At 40.5% G+C, this 17,828-nt stretch overlaps 1 protein-coding gene across 1 annotated transcript in view; it reads left to right on the forward strand.

Moving 5' to 3' along the window:
- Nucleotides 1-17,828, forward strand: part of ADAMTS12 (ADAM metallopeptidase with thrombospondin type 1 motif 12) — a 216,923-nt gene that overhangs the window by 91,374 nt on the left and 107,721 nt on the right. The gene's annotated exons all lie outside the window — the stretch shown is intronic.

The raw sequence follows: 17,828 nt of genomic DNA on the forward strand, positions 1-17,828 counted from the left end.
CAAAGGCACCCTGGGGAACATTCATGCTGAAATGTTTGAGTGAGTCACCTCTACAGCTTAGAACAGGTCATGGAATCATAGAATCATGGAGTATAGATTAAAATGTCTCATCTCTTTCACTCCCCACTGTGGCATTGGACAACATGATTTACATTAGCCACTGATGAAGACCTTGAGCCATCTTTTCCCCTTCAACAAATAATTTATGTCGTATGGACCTTGTATTGCTGTTGCTGTGTGCCCTCAAGTCATTTCCAACTGATGATGACCCTGTGATGGGATTTTCTTGACCAGATTTGTTCAGAGAAGGTTTGGCATTCCCTTCCTTAGTAGCTGAGGTATGTGACTTGCCCAGTGGGTTTCCATGGCTAAGAGGGGATTTGAACTCCAGTTTCCAGTATCCTAGCCCAACACACAAATCACTACACCACCCTGCCCCCCCCCCATAGACCTACTGTTGTTTATAGGGTGGACTTTGTAGCATTAATTTGAATAATTACTGATTTCATAGAATCATAGAATAATAGAATTGGTGTCATGACTCCTTTCCTGATGTCGGGAACCATGGAAGTAGGTCATGCCTTGGCTGGTAGCACACCTGAAGAAGGGAGAGCTGACAGGACAAGGATCTCCATGGAAATGGGGTGGGCACAGTGAAGGGGAGGGCCAGGGTGAGGGATATGAGGAAGTGAGAGGTAAAGTAACTTTCAGATGGAACTTTGTTTTGTAACCGTACTGTATGCTTTGAGAAATAAAAGCCTTCCAGTCTGCCTATGAGATAATTTCATCTCTAGAGAGTTGCAGTACAAGACAGTTGGAAGAGACCACTTGAGACATCCAGTCCAACCCCTTGCCATACAGGAAAAGCACAATCAAAGCACCTCCAGCAGATGGCCATCCAGCCTCTGTTTAAAAGTCTCCCGGGAAGGAGCTTCCACCACACTCTGAGGCAGAGAGTTCCACTGCTGAATAGCTTGTATTTCAGGAAATTCTTCGTGTTCAAGTGGAATCTTCTTTCCTGTAATTTGAACCGATTGCTCTAAATCCTAGTCTCCAAGGCAGCAGAAAACAATCCTGCTCCCTCTTCCTTATGACATCATTCCACATATTTATACATAGCGATCATGCTTCCTCTCAATGTATTATATTCGTTATATATTTTATACACACAACTTTTTTTCATCTTGTGTTGACCGTACCACCTATTCAGTTTCATCTGGTGGCTCTTATGTGACTGCCACAGAGAATGTATTCCTGGTTTTAATCTAGGCTTTAAAGGAGTGTTCCAAGGTTTTCAACTTTATTCCTTAATAGCATTAGCACCTTGGAAAGTTAATTTAAAAGTAACGAATATTTTTGTGTCAGGAGCGACTTGAGAAACTGCAAGTTGCTTATTGTGTGAGATAATTGGCCATCTTCAGGGGATGCTCAGATGTTTTATCATCCTGTGGGAGACTTCCTTGGATGGGAAGCTGGAGCTGACAGATGGAAGCTCAACCCATTTCCCAGATTCGAACTACCAACCTTTCGGTTAGAAGTCCTGCTGGCACAAGGTTTTAACCCATTGCACCACTCGTGGCTCCTGAAACCTGGAATAAATTCACTGCTCCATTGATGGCATCCACCAGTTGCTACCACTAAACAATGATAAAAGAACAGTAAGTGTATTACTTTCCTAGATAAATTTTTGTGTATTTGATTCAATCTGTAATTTTTAAGGGAATTTAGATCTTTGCTTTGGGCTAAAAGCAAGATTTTACAGCAAGAGGTTTCCCATTCCATCCAACTGCCACTCATCTACAATTATCTGAGTCAGCCCTTACCTTTGACATAGAGAAAACTAAGCTGCAATACAAAAATCTGGGGAGAATGGAAGAATAGGACATATTAATGAATTGTGATGGGAAAGAGTTTGTGAAGTGGTTGATACCCACTCCACAGCTCAGATTGTCATGTCTCTTAAATGACAGGCATTGTGCAACAGACAGCATAGTCTCTTTGCAATTGGTTCATTGCGCTCTCCTACTAATGCCATGCATTCAGATACCAGGCTCTCAAGGCTCCTGTCAGTCTTTTATGTGCAAATGAATCTTTTACAAAATCCATTATCAAAGAAGTAATAATCATATCTCAGATGTATTCCCATGTGTCAAGTGGGGTGATTTGTGTAGTCCAAATCTGCTCTCCATCCAACCTTCAATCAAATGCATTATCTGATAATTCCACCCATTCAGAATCCTTGTGAAATCTACACAGCAGAGCTGTCCTTCACAATTCTCTGAATGTGGATGAGTGTGCTTTCTGTTTGCTCGTTGGTTTTTTTGAGCAGTCTAACTACATCCATTTCAAAGTCCATAACAATGGCCAAAGTATGAGCCAACATGGTGCAGTGGCTTGATCATTGGGCTACAACTCTGGAGCCTAGGTTCAGCCTTGGGCAAGTCACACTTTCTCAGCCTCAGAAGAAGGCAATAGAAATCTCCTCTGATCCAGTCTTGCCAAGAAAAACCCATGATAGGATCACTTTATCACTGTCCCAGGAACCTGGTTTTGGTCCATTATCATAGAAATAATGAGAGGCCAAATTCACTGTATTCCTAACACATTTAAGGAGGAGATTCCCCCTCTTTCCACCTTCTTTGTGTCCGATTCCTGCTGAATTTAGTCATAAACAGAATCCGCCAGCACCAGCTGTTTCTTTCAAATTGCCTATGGAAATGGAAGTTCATTTCTCGCTCACAGCAGTTGCACAGGATTTTTTTTTAAAGAACCAAAATAAATTCTATTGCCAAGTGATATGTTTAAGATTAATATTCTGTAGAGTCTCAGCTGGATGGAAAAGCAATAGTTGTGTGTACATCTTTATCGCAGTCCAATTCCCAGCAAGGTTCATAGTGAAATCCTTTCGCTCAGCTGGAATGGGGTCAGGTCTCATAGTATTGGGCTATGTGTACAAGTAGAGTTGTATTTCTTTCCTAAGCTTTTGATCATTGAAACACATTGTTTAGGGACACATTTCACTCTTATATTTGTAAATAGACTATACACGTCATTTTCAACAGAGGAATTTTCAGCTGCCAAGCTTGTGTCCTTCTCATTATGTGGATCGAACATGATTTGTCTGTGGTTCAAGGACCAATGTAAAGAAGGATCAAAGGGCAGTTCTAGCCCTAGGTTATTTATTTTTGATTACTGGTTGGAGGTAGACAGAGGTTTTGTTTTGTAGCAGTCTCTCAGCAGATGCAATCTCATCCGCTAGATTCACTCCACCCACAAATTGACCGTGGGTCAGAGTCCAACCTCCTGCATGGTCAGAGACTAAGACTGGTTTACTATCATCTGCCTCTGCAATTGGAGTGAAATATGCCAAGACCTTTTTCTGTCTCTTCTTATCACAAGAGGGAGGATCCACTCCACCAGGCTTGGTGGGAGAAAGACCCAGGCTCCTGTACCCCTGCCTGGTCAGAACCATTGTCCCCACTGCACAAGGCATTTGCTCCCTTCCAAATTCAGTTCCTTTTCTGGATTCCTGTGCCCTGTCTAATCTAACCTTGTCTCCTTTTTCATGTCAGCGGCACAGTCTCAAGACACGAAAGTTAAATGTCTTTATCTTTGGAGCACCTTAATTAAAGCACCGGCATGCCTTGAGAGGAAGAGGGGGAAAAGCGGGCTCACAGAACTGTTGCAATTCCCAGTGTTTGGAGTTTTCTGTTTATAGAGTTTTACTTTTAGTTAGAAACTCCTCAGCAGTGAGTGTTGCTTGCAGAGTAACAGAGATAAGTCTGAGCAACAAGGAGAAAGAAGTGGTGTAAGCAATACAAGCAATACAAGCAAATGGCCAAAGTTTCTAAAGCAATGTTGTTCACTTCTCAAGCTTAGAGATAACTAAAGTAGGCTGTTCATTTTTTGGTGCTGGTTATCGACCACAATAAATAAATATATTAACTATACAAGGAGTGTAAGAGAGAATATTTATAATTTGTAACTTTAGCACAAGTCTTTCACAACTGTAATGAAAAGTGTAAGAAGAAAGTTTGGAAGACTGGAGATCCCATTTGTGCTTCTACCGAGAGCCAGGAATCAGAAACCAGGAGATTTCCAATAATTCATTTCAATAATATGATGATAAGCACAGAAGTTAATATTCCCATAGATCTTAATACAGTTTAGGTATCCCAAATACTCCTAAAATCCAAAATTGTCCACATGTGTGGCCAATACTGTTATGCCTTTGCTTTCTGATAGTTTAGTTCACATAAACTATGCCTCTTGCACAAAATTATTTAAAATATTGTGTATGTAATTCTTTTGAGCTATGTGTATAAATGAATATGATGCATAAATGATTTTCATGTTTGGACTTAGATCCCATCTTATGATGTATATGCAAGTATGAGGGTTATCTGGAAAGTAAGATTACAAGGCACGTAGCTCTTGTAGAGAATTTTTGTGGGGAAAGTTGGTATCATTACTGTGTAGCGGGAAGCCAGTGGAAGCGGCGAACGAGCAGTGCCAGTCATCAGTAGCTCATTTGTGGCAGTCATTAGGAAGAAAAGTAATTAGAAACTAATGAAAATTAATGAGGAAGTCTTACCTTAAGGCTTTCTTAAGGTTCGGGGGTAGAATTCTGGTGGAAGGGAAATTAACAGATGGAACAGGACTGGGACAAGGCAGGAGAAGCCATATCTTAAGTACACAAATAGAAGGACGGCTATGTGCTAAATGCGGAAGGTCAGAGAATTGGCTCTAAAAAGTAAATCGATAATTATTGATCCAAAACTAGAACATCTGAAGATATGGTACAACAGCGCCATCTATCCTCCATCTGATGTAAATAGCAGGTAATTCAGTCCTATAAACAATCCTACATAAGTAAGAATATAGGAAATAATGTGAAAGTAATTACAGAAGAATTAATAAGGGAAATGCTTGCTTTGAATAAGTTAAAGATACATATATGAAGATATATATATGGAGTCATATATGTGTGAAGAGATATATGAAGTTAAGATTCACTTTTACGTAATTCATCTAGGAACGTGGCTGGTCAGCTGACGAAAGGGGAGCAGTGGAAATTATAGTATCTTGCCAACAAGTGTTCTTGGCCACGATTCCTCGAGGACAAACTGATATTGATTAGATTGTGTAAATGTCAAGAGAGTTATGCGCATGTGCGAACTAGGTAATTCTGCCTATAAATACTGGATGTTTTTGGGGTAGTGCTCTGTGCCACATCAGCCATTTTGAGAAGCTGGGGCGCCCTTACCCGGGGTAAGCAATAAATTCTGTGAATTTGCAAAAGCTGTCTCTGTCTCTTCCTTCTTCACTGATCTCTTGGAATCCTGGAAATTGGGGACACCCCCGCAACAATTGACTGGCATTGTGGTGCAGGTTAGAGATGAGCATCCTCATTCTGTTTCCCTCCAAGTGAGAAGTTTGTGCTGCAATACACTACCTAAATGCTAAGGGCATGAAAGTCACTGCGATTCATCATGAAATCATTTCAGTTTTTAGAGAGGACATAATGTCAAGACAGTATGGGACAAAATGAGTATGGAATATATTGTGAGACCATGAAGAAGCTTCACAGAGCTATCCAAAACAAATGTCGTGGGGTGCTGATGGCGGGAGTCTGTCTCCTACATGATAATGCGTGTCTGCACGCTGCTCATGCAACACAAGAGTTGTTGACTTCATTTGGTTGGGATGTTTTATGCCACCACTCTCACAGCCCCAATCTCACACCCAGTGACTATCATATGTTCACTAAATTGAAGGAACACTTTGGTGGGAAACACTTTTCTGATGATGACGAGGTGAAAATCAAAGTGACAAAATGGCTGAAAAAGGCAGAGGGAAACTTCTTTGACACAGACATCAAAACCTTGTCCCATGGATGACAAAGTGTATTGAACTGAATGGTGATTATGTGGAAAAATAATGTAATACCTATACTACAATCCATGTAAGTTTTATTAAAATATATTCATTCTTTGTATTTTTAAAAAAATCTTGTAACCTTACTTTCTGGATAACCCTCTATAACGAAATTAGCATTGACTTTGCTGACTTTGGCAAGGGGGAAGACTTTTCAATCCCACCTCTGCCACCAATGTAATATAATTTAGACTCTACGTGACGTAACTCGCCGCTGGACACCACTGTAAAGTAATTAGCGGCTGACCATAGGTTAAATATATCAATGACTGATGTTTCTGGTAGAATTAGCTGCCACCACCTCAGCTTTATTGGTCTGAGGAACCAAAGGTGTGAATGTGTTGTAGGTAAGGTGTGTTTGCCCTTGGTTCTTCTATAACTCCTTTACTGGTTGACTGGACTTTAAAAGTGTTTGACAGACTGAGGCTGACACCAGTTAAAAGTGAACTAGAAAAGGTTTATTAAACTTTAAGAGTATTTCGACTCATAGAATGAGTGGTACAGAAACTTGATTCAGTTATAGAGACTTAGTTGGGTTAAACAGTTAGTTCTACTGACAATAAAGCTTTTAAAACTGTGAGTTTCCTTAAACACACTGTTCTATTCTTAGAAACAGTATCACTTAGAGAACAGACTCCTATCTGTCTCACACACAGGGCAATAAGCTCTCTTAAACTTCTCCTAAGTCTAAGAAGACAAGACTTTCTGTTACTGATCCTCTCAATGCAGTAACCCTAGCCCTTGTCTGCGACTTATTCCCTATCCTTAAGGCTCACTTTAAAGCTTTCTTTCCCTGTCAGACTCCCACTTTAGCTTCCTCTCCTAAAATCCCATCCTTCTGTGTCTGATGTCAAGACACTTCTCTCTCTGTCAAAAGCTGACAGCCTTTTTCCCTCTCTCAATTGACTCCTCCCCTAATTGCTCTAACCAATCAGGAGTCGGCTTGATTCCTCCTCCTGCCTCTGCCTGTCTTTCAAGATGACAACCACTGACTTTCAGGCTTCGGCCTGGTCGCCTTAAAGGTAGATTTCACTACACCCTCATATTCCAAAATAATAATAAAAAACTCAAAATAAGGAGTACTTCTGGTTCCAGTCATTTCAGATAAAAGATAATCAACTTATAATAATATCTGGGGAGCAAATTACTTGGGGTATCAATAACCACTTGATCTGTCTCATGATCTAAAATCTCGTGAAGATTATCATATTTTTTTTCTCTAAATGAACATCTAGAAAGAGCCTGAACTCTAGTGTTGATATACTTCCCCGTGTTGCTACTTTAAGCAGAAACAGAGAAAAACTGTTGGGCTTTTCTTGTTCTTTTGAAAGATAGTTGATGTCAGTGCTGTGGGAAATTAATTACTGTCAAATGTGCAATATCCTCCACCCCACCTCAACCTTGCCATCATTTTCATATTGTGAGGGGAAAAGGCAATATGTTTCTTGAAATTAAGAAGGCGATAGCATGATGGAAATTAGAACTGTCAGGATTTGGAATGCATTTTCATCATTGCCGTTTCTGAGCAAGATGACTGTGATTAGCTCTATGAAAAGCTGTGTTCTCTTTATAGAAACCATTGCAATAAGCATATTACAGCTTCATGTATTATGAGCCCTGTAGACTTTGAAGACACTCAACAACAACAACATACTTTGCTGTAGAAAAGACTGAAATGACAATGAGATGGTGTTAATTATTTTTCCTTATGAATATTATCTTTTATGATTATTCCTGCCGGGGCTTTTGAAAGTCAGAAAAATGCCAAAGGAGTGTATTTGTTTATGGCAGTTTCTCTTGTTGCAAAAGTCATGTATTTAAGGCCAGAATGGATCGTTGCAGCTATTTTTTGCCTCTGTGCCTCTACAGTGGACTCATTGAGTATATTTTTCTGAGATCGCTTACAGTTTTCTGCTTGTTTGGGGGCATTTCCACATTTTGGAGGACCATAGGCAGGTGACAGAAGCAAAACGTTTGGGATGTTTTGCACAGTTTGAGGCAGGAAATTATCTGCAAAAGCAAGTGTCAGGAAGCTGTGCAGATGTCTACAAAAAGAGGCATGTTGTGCACAGCCACTCTTGCCACACCAATTTAAGGCAGCCACATCATTTGTAGATACTGCTTGTAAAATGTGTAATAAGGTATCAAATGCTATACTGTTGTGCAGATGTGGTGTTTGAAGTATTCTTGGTGCTTACACTATGGCAAAACCAATAGAGTCAGTGGTTTTCTTATAAAGTAAGGTCCCCCACACTGCAAAATTCACATTCATGGTTCCACTTACCTGTTGTCTGGGATAACTGATTTCCTTAAAAAATTGCTATGTTTCCCTTGTCCCAGAGCTGTTCAGCAGTGGAACACTCTGCCATGGAATGTGGTGAAGGCTCCTTCTTTGTACACTTGCAAATAGAGCCTGGATGACCATCTGTCTGGGATGCTTTGAATGCGGTTTTCCTGCTTCTTGGCAGGGGGTTGGAGTGGTTGGCCCACAAGGTCTCTTCCAACTCAAGGGTTATATATGATTCTATCATTCTAGGTGATACTTCCCCTAGAAATTACTTGAGAATTGCATTGGAGGACCAAGCACGTTCCTAGGGAGGGTAATGCTCTAATAGTGTATCAGTCCTTCAATGTAACTATGTTATGCTGGGATTGGAAATAAGCTAAATTCATAATGTGCAATTGTGTCCATGGTTTCAGGTAATTGCAATCCAATTGGAAATGTATCACATGTAAATAAAAAGGTAAAGATTTCCCCTTGACATTAAGTCTAGTTGTGTCTGACTCTGGTGGGTGGTGCTCATCTCCATTTCTAAGCTGAAGAGCTGGCATTGTAGACACCTCCAAGGTCATGTGGCCGGCTTGACTGCATGGAGCGCCATTACCTTCCCACCAAAGAGGTTCCTATTGATCTACCCACATTTGCATGTTTTCGAATTACTAGGTTGGCAAAAGTTGGGGCTAACAGCAGGAGCTCACCCCGCTCCCTGGATTTGAACCACTGATCTTTTGGTCAGCAAATTCAACAGCTCAACATTTTAACATGCTGTGCCATTATGGGGATCCTATTGTAATTGGGGAAATAACTTTAAAAAATACAACTGCTACCATTCTCCCAGCCAGCATAGCCAATGGCCATCTCAAGGGGATTATGGGAGTGTACAAAAAAGTGTAGAGAAAATTCTCCCTGCACTTCCCTACAAACATTTTTTGATATCTATCAAACAATCTTCCCCATATGTTGTTGGACTGCAGTTTCTGTAATGTCTGATCATTAGCCACCCATTGATCACATAATGGGACTTGTCCTCCAGAATAAGTACTGGCAATTGACAATCAATGATGTAATCGAGAGACTCAGCCTTCACACACTTTATATGTGTAGGGAACCTATTTCATTTATGTGGATTTGCAAATGTCTGCCTAGTTGTGTCCTGACAGACAGGGTCCTTCAATCTCCTCCTTATCACAGTGAATTGAGAATAGTGGACATAGTTCTCCATCAGCCCACTTTATTCCCATCACCAATTCTATATGTAAGTGACTGTCAACCTCAGAGAGATTATTCTATGTAATATTGCATTGTAAACATCACCGTGGCTTCAGTAAGAGAAAGGGAAAGTGAGTCCTTTAAATTCTGCAATTTAAATCCAAAGTGCTTGCTTTTGAGAGATTTTTATTTTACCCCAACAACAATTTTGCAGAAAGCAAGTGGTTGAGATTCAAAGACTTGGAAAAGACACTGTGTTTGAGGAAGATGTGCCAAATCACAATATCATTATACACCTCAAATGCCTTTTTTCCCAGAAGGCAAACTCATGATGTTCTGACAAATGTCCTAGCTTACTCTTTTCCTCTTTGCCTTTGTTTATCTTATTCTTTGCCTGAGTATGTGTCAAAATAAAGCACTCACTCACAGCCAGCAACCATTCTCATTCTCTAAGAAAGAGACCTAACCTAGATAGCTCTGGCAGCCAACTTCGCAGCTTGCCAAATTTCAAAAATCTAAAAGTAATTAGGACAGGCAGGGAACCACAAAAAGCATTCCTGGACATGGAGGTAACCTTGGAGACCACATTGACCTGCAGCCACTGCTTATATTCTGCACCTATTGCATAGTATTTAATTGTAGCTAAACAGCAAGAGTTGCTATGTTTCACAAATGTCGGTGCCATCATATAGTCAGCAGCACTGTAGGGAGCTGTGTACGGAAGTATAAGCAATGGCAACTGTCTATCATTGTCCACATTTTTCTTCCTCTAGCAGTGACAGAGAAGCCCCTTCATTTACAACTGAACAGCTCCTGCTGCTACCTATCAAACATTTCAATTTTTGCAGCTGGCAGCAGATCCCAAATGTTCACTAAAAGTTTGGTGTTGTGCCTGTTTCCAAAAACTGCTTTGTTTTTCATCCTTTCTTCCTCTGTTTCCTTTTCAAAGACACCTCAAAGCTCTGTTTTCATTCCTTTCAGCCCAATGTTCCCATGCACTGTGTTTTCTCCTGGGACAATCCTTCATTGGTGGCTATTGGAAGGTGGCATATTTCTCATCAGTCCTTTGCAATGCTGTGACCCCAAGAATGCCAATTCCCCTATGAGTAAAATACAGTTTATGGGGAAGGTTATTTTAACTTAGAAGAAAATGCAAGAAAACAACAGACTAAAGGCAATACTTCTTCACACAGCATCTAATACAAGACATAGCTGTAAAGGTAACCAATTTGAACTGCTTTTTAAAAAGAGTTCAACTATATACCATTAAGGCAGTGACTCTGCTTGACCTTGGAAGCTAAGCAGGATCAGCTTTGGTTAGTACTTGGAAGGGGAACTGTAAACAAATACCAGGTGCTATAGACTATGTGTCACAGAAAAGGCAAAACCACCTGAGTATTCCTTGGGTGGTTTTTTTGGGCTGTATGGTCATGTTCCAATAGCATTCTCTCCTGATATTTCACCCACATCGATGGCAGGCAACCTCTGAGAATGCCTGCCATAGATGCAGGTGAAACGTCAGGAGAGAATGTTTCTGGTACGTGGCCATACAGCCCAAAAACATACAAGAACCCAGTGATTCCAGCCAGGAAAGCCTTTGACAATATATTGAGTATTCCTTGTTTAAAAAAAACACAGTGAAATCAATGGGATAGCCATAATACACAAGCATTTAGATACACTACTAGAAAATAAAAATGTACATCAGTAACACCTTGTCAATCAAGAACCTTGCCCTGGAATCACCAACAGGGTGGTCTTACCAATTAATTCTCAGTAACAACAAACATCAAAGGATCAAGTAAAAGAGGAGCTACATAACAGTCCTAAGTCAATCCAATTACTGAGCTTTCACACTACGAATTGTGTCCACAAATCCAACGCCGAAGTCATGAAGCAATCCAAAGTTCCAACAGGCTTAGATACAAACACTGCAGCCAGTAATCAGGTATCACACTGCAACCTTTTAAATGCTTTCACAATTGATCTCAGTTGCTGATCATCCTCTCAGTGATTGTGACTGAACACCTCAGCTGGGATTTTTCTCTTCTATATTCTGCAAGGGAAGGCACAATTCACTCTTGTTACTTCTGGGTGTGGCTGAGGAAGTTGCTGTTCCTGGCTGAGTCTAATTCAACCGCCAAACCCTCACACGCCCTGTCAATGAGATTGCTAATAATAATGGCTGTATAGTTCTACAACCTTAAGTATTGGAAGCTATCATCATAATCTTCATTAACATCTTTTGCCAGCCCTGGAACACAAGACAATTTACAATACTTAAAACAAGTACAATGCAAAATACTCTTCAAACACAGGTTAGAATATAATTAAATTGGGTTGCTGTGAATTTTCCAGGCTGTATGGCTATGTTCCAGAAGCATTCTCTCCTGATGTTTTGCCCACATCTATGGTAGGCATCCTCAGAGTTTGTGTAGTCTGTTGGAAACTAGAAGCTTGCAAGTGCCTCGTTTCCAACACATTCTTCAAACTTTGAGGCTGCCTGCCATACAAGTGGGAGAAACATCAGAAGAGAATGCTTCTGGAACATAGCCATGCAGACCCAAAAACACACAGCAACCCAGTGATTCCAACCCAGTGATTCCAACCCAGTGATTCCAGCCTTCGACAACACCTATAATCAAATTGTCAATAGAAGTAAAAGCAAGTCCATTAAAAGAGAAAAACAACAAATGCAGAGAGTGGAAATCATTACTAAAGGTTTTTTTTCCCATCCACTTTCTGCACAATATTTTTCTTAAAGCCAAGTCCTGGGAAACATTGCTAGTGAGGTGTTATTGCTTTCATGTCCTGCTAGTGGGCTTCCCACTAGACTGGAGCATATTTTGGACACTTAAGGAACAGAATGCTCGAGGGCTTGAAATCTTGATTCATCATAGCTGTTATGACATTTTTATATTTTTCTGCACTGCATGCTACCTCACCTATATATGTGTTTTTATTTCATTTCTTATTTTTTGTATTGAAGAATTGTCAGGTAGGAGAAAAATATAGAAGTTGGCCTAATTGACAGACTTCTCTAGGAGGTGAGATTTTTCTTGTGGTGGAAAATGCATCTGTCAAGCTCTTCTCCACCACACAGCTAATACTGCATGTTACATATAGGTGTGTTGTGCAGATACTAAACCCCAATAGTGTCCAGTTCACATTATACCATTCCATATGTGACTGCTGAGTGCCGCTATCTTTGTGGAGCTATGTCACCTTGTGGAGGAATCATACAGTACACAAATACATTATTAAGGGACGTGTACAGCGGATCTGAAGTATAATTAAAGGGCAGAAAAAGATCAGTAGTTTAAATCATTATAGTGTTTTCTGTGCCAGGGAGCAGAATTTCCTATGGACTTTTGGAACTTTGCAACTAAAATAACTTAGTAAGTAGTGGGTGGATAGAAAGGATAATGTATATTGGGTTGTTGTAAGTTTTTTCGGGCTATATGGCCATGGTCTAGAGGCATTCTCTCCTGACGTTTCGCCTGCATCTGTGGCAAGCATCCTCAGAGGTAGTGAGGTCTGACGATGAAAACCTTCGACTATATAATGTATATTTTCTCATTAAGCACCCAACCATCCTAGGTGTAGGATTGCCAGATTCCAGAAGCAAGAGACAAGGATGCAAATTATCTAGTTTTATTCTGGGGGGGGGGGGGGGAATAAGCTCCAGTCACAACGAAAGAGTTCTGTGCAAATTCCAATCATGCATTATATGAAAGGAGCTTGCTACAATGTACAATGAAATAAATTTGATTTCCAAAAACTATCCAAGGAGCCTATGCAGTTATATAGTTAGCTTCTTCCTTCTCTCCTCGTTGGCATGGTATCAGGGTTCACCCTCCAGTCGGCTGTGCATTTAGCTTCTTGCTAGAAGGGAGCAGGCTAGATTAAATATTTCTAGTTCCATGTGTTGGGGGGCGGGGGGGGGGCATCTGCAGTGTAGAATGAATGCAGGTTGTCATCACCAAAACTTCCATAACTCAATACTACTGTATAAGGCGCAAGCACTCTTTGGCAAAGATTAAAGACCTTGTAAAACAGTGGTTCCCAACTTGTGGTCTGTTGACCACTAGTGGATCCAAGAACTAAAATATGATCTGCGGCCTCACCATTACTACACTGTTGCTACAAGAGCGACTGGTCTCACGAAACCCTCTTATAGTGCCAAGGTAATGGGGATATCAGGAGGGGAGAGACTGACTACCCATGAAAGGCTCAACAACAGGCTTCCTGACTGCACTTCTCCTCCTCCTCCCTCTCCCTGAGTGCCTTGGTGTCTTCATTTTTAGGCCTGTTCCTGGGTATTTGGGGGGTGCTGATTCAGAAAATTGCATTGGATAGACCACATCAGCTCTAGATTATTAAATATGGTTTTCTGTGAGTGAGCAGATGGTGACTACTGGATGACATATGTTCTGTATCAGAAACTAGAGGTGATGTGGTCTATCCGATGCAGTTTTCTGAATCAGCATCCCAAATAACCAAACTGAATCTAAAGTAGACCAAAAACTGGTTCGTAATCCTTTTGGGACTAATGTTGGAGAGTGGTCGCTGGTCAAAGTGGTTCCTGGTCAAAAAAAGGTTGGGAACCACTGTTGTAAAACTACAATTCCAATGATTCCATAACACTGAGCCATCACAATTAAAGTAGTTTTAAATTGCATTAGTTCTTCAGTATAGGTGCATACTAAGTAAAAAAAAGAGGAATAATCTTATTTCAGTTCACCTGGGAAGAGCTCCTTATGTAAGTCTTAACATCCAAATAGGAAGTTCCTTTTTCTCAAGTTCTCTTTCTCTGTGTGTGTTTGAATGATAATTTGTTAGCAACTACAACTGATACAACACAACCCCTGCACTGCCCTCAAGTCTCAGGCTTTAGCCAAGGAACTTTGGGATCTGGGACAGTCCTGAACTGGCAGCCCTACTTAGTTGGCCTTGCGTAGACTCTAGGCCTTGGCTCAGGCTTTACCATTCTGGTGGGTTTTTATTCCTATTTCTAGAAGTTTTAAGGTTGCTGAATGTTATAGATGTTCATGTCACATCTTCATATATATTTTGTATCCCCACATGACGTTGCTGCTGCTTGACCACTGCTTTGATTTCCATCTCTTAAAACATCACAGCATAAATGTATGCTGTCAGCTCATCTCTTATGTAAAAAGAAAGCCTTTTCTCGGCATCCCATTCCACAGCCTCCAGCTTGGATTTTCATGTCTTTCAACTTGTTCTTTTCTTTTGTCTTTGATATATCGGCACCAATGTTCTTGTCAGATATTTTATAGCAGGAATAAAAATCACAGCAGGGCAAGAAGCAGGCTCATGCAATGACATACAGTCTCTCTTTCTCCCTAAATTTATGGCATTAAATATATGACAAACTAACTTAAGATGTTCTAACAGCACTTTACAAGACACCTTATTCATTATTGTGATAAATGAAGTCCCATGCTCTGCAGGGGTAAAGGGCTAGTCATCTTCTCGTTTGGCATATTGATGACCATGCAGTCAAAGAGATTTGACATGATGTTCTAAGAACTGCAACAGCAGTTAGAAAAATTACACGATGTAACATGATTTTTGTCCCTGGGTTATAAATGTCATTTCCAAATTGATTCTATCATAAAAACATGGGAAAAGTTTAGTAAACTGCAAAAGTTTATTAAATTTTGTTTATTTGTTTATTAAACTCTGGATTGTTATAGGTTTTTTGGGTTGAATGACCATGTTCTAGAAGCATTCTCTTCTGATGTATCGCCTGCATCTATGGTAGGCATCCTCAGAGGTTGCCTGCCATAGATGCAGGCAAAACATCAGGAGAGAATGCTTCTGGAACATAGCCATAGAGCCTGAAAAATCTACAACAACCAAGTGATTCCAGCCATGAAAGCCTTCAACAATACCTTATTAAACTTTGTTTTTGCAGGACTTCCTGCAGCACATTTTTTCATAGTTTTTCATTACTTCTCATAGATTCTCAACCAATTCAACATAGTTTGTGTCAACCACAAAAACAAAATTTATGTAGTATAAAAACTACTTTCAAAGTAAGTACCACATAATTAAACAGGAGTAACACTTTCAAATCAGGAACCTGATGTTTTTCAAAATTTGTTACATAGTGTTATATTCAGACTAATGACTGTCTTAACAGAATTTAATCAAACCCAGGGGTGCATCTGCACTATAGAATGAATGCAGTTTGGCACCACTTTAACTGCCAGGGCTCAGTGCTATGGAATCCTGAGACCTGTAGTTTTGTGAGGCACTAGCGGTCTTTGACAAAGAAGGCTAAAAACCTTGTAAAACTACATCTATCATGATTCCAGAGTATTGAGTCAGTTAAATTAATGTCAAACTGTATTCTGCAGTGTAGATACACTCAGCCAGACAATATTCTTAAAACTGAGGAAATCTAAACCAGAGGGATAGTCTTGTTGTTGGTGGGGGAACATTAAGAGGAGTGGTGGTTCTCATGAAGCTTTTCCTTGATTTGAGTCTACTGGGAGGAGGCTGATAGCCATGCAGTTCATGGCTTTCACAGTGTTCAACCTTATTTCTCTTATAATTAGCAGCAACTTCCCACCGTACATCAGGAAGAGCCACGCCAGCTAGTTTGTAGAGTTTATCAACAGGTCTAGGTTTAAGACATCCTGTGATTATTCTGCATGTTTTGTTCAATGCTATGTTCACCTGCTTCACCTGGGCAGACTTGTGCCAAAAAGGGCAGGCATACTTGGCAGTTGAGTAAGACAAGGCCATGGCTGATGTTCTTATTAATTTTGGGTCCACACCCCATGTGCTGCCAGTAAGTTTCTGCAGGATGTTATTGTATACAGCTACTTAGTGTTTGGTGTTCATGCTGTCTTTACTATATACTAGTGTTCTATCTAAGGTGACACCGAGATATTTAGGATGGAAACAATGATCAAGCTCTTGACCTTTCCAGGTAACTTTCAACTTCCTGTTGGCTTCATGGTTCTGTAGGTAGAAAGCACACACTTGTGTCTTGGCAGTTCACCGGCCTCTTGTAAGGAATATAAGTAGGGCCAGCGCAAGACATTTTATTGCTTAATGCAGGACAGATGATGGCTTCCCCTAAATGTCAAGGATTGTGCAGTAAGGAACTTGCCTGGATGCTGAAATGAACTGAACAAATCAACTTCATAATCAAAGCAATTTGATTCACCAGCTGTCAGCTTCTTCATTGCTGACAAATTACAAATGTAGGTGTAATTGTCTCTCATCCCATGAAATGACAAATGCCACAACCACAACAATTCTTTTTTTGATCATGACTCTATTAGTATGTGCTTGGTCATTTAAGCTTCACTGGCCTGAAGCTTAAAAATCACATTTTCTTATTGGTACCTCACAGTTATAAGCGAACATATTAGTCTGTTATAGCAAAATAAATAAATAAATAAATAAATTGGAATTATAGCCTTACTGCTTTTTTTCAAAACACTGTATTTCCTCTCAGCCCATCTATATAGGCATTTTTTCAATGAGTCAATCTGGTGAGGGTTTGAGGGTTAAACGAGTCCCTGCTTAGCCGTGGAAACCCACTGGTCAAGTTACAATGACAAACGTGCTCTGAATAAATATTGTCAAGAAATCCCTGTGATAGGTTAACACAGAGGACAACATACATTGCAAACAACATGGAAGACACACAACAACAACACTGAAGGAATACACATTTTGGTGCCTCAAATGTTAAACCTGTTTCTGGATATATTTGACCTGAAGATTCCAAAAATTGCACCAGTTTCTTCCATCAGCTCTAGTTTCTGAGATACAAAGCATATGCCATCTACCAGTTGCCATCTGCTCGCCCATAGAAAAGCTGACAGCCACATCTAAGAAACTGGAGTTGTTACAGTCATTCCAATGCAATTTTCTGAATCAATGACCCAAATAACCTCAGGAACAGGACTGAAATCCAAGTCACCAAGAATTTGGGGGGGGGGGGGGTTAGGCTGTGTTATGATCATAGAATCATAAAGTTGGAAGAGACCTCATGGGCCATCCAGTTCAGCCCCCTACCAAGAAGCAGGAAAATTGTATTGAAAGCACCTCAACAGATGGCCATCCAGCCTCTGCTTAAAAGCCTCCAAAGAAGGAGCCTCCACCAGACTCCGGGGCAGAGAGTTCCACTGCTGAACAGCTCTCACAATTAGGAAGTTCTGCCTAATGTTCAGGTGGAATCTCCTTTCCTGTAGTTTGAAGCCATTGTTCCACATCCTAGGCTCCAGGGCAGCAGAAAACACGCCTGCTCCCTCCCTCCCTATGACTTCCCCTTGCATTATTTATACATGGCCCTCATCATGTCTCCTCTCAGGCTTCTCTTCTGCAGGCTAAACATGCCCTGCTCTTTAAGCTG

The sequence above is a fragment of the Anolis sagrei genome, chromosome 2 (assembly GCF_037176765.1).
Source record: "Anolis sagrei isolate rAnoSag1 chromosome 2, rAnoSag1.mat, whole genome shotgun sequence".
Taxonomy (NCBI): Eukaryota; Metazoa; Chordata; class Lepidosauria; order Squamata; family Dactyloidae; genus Anolis; species Anolis sagrei.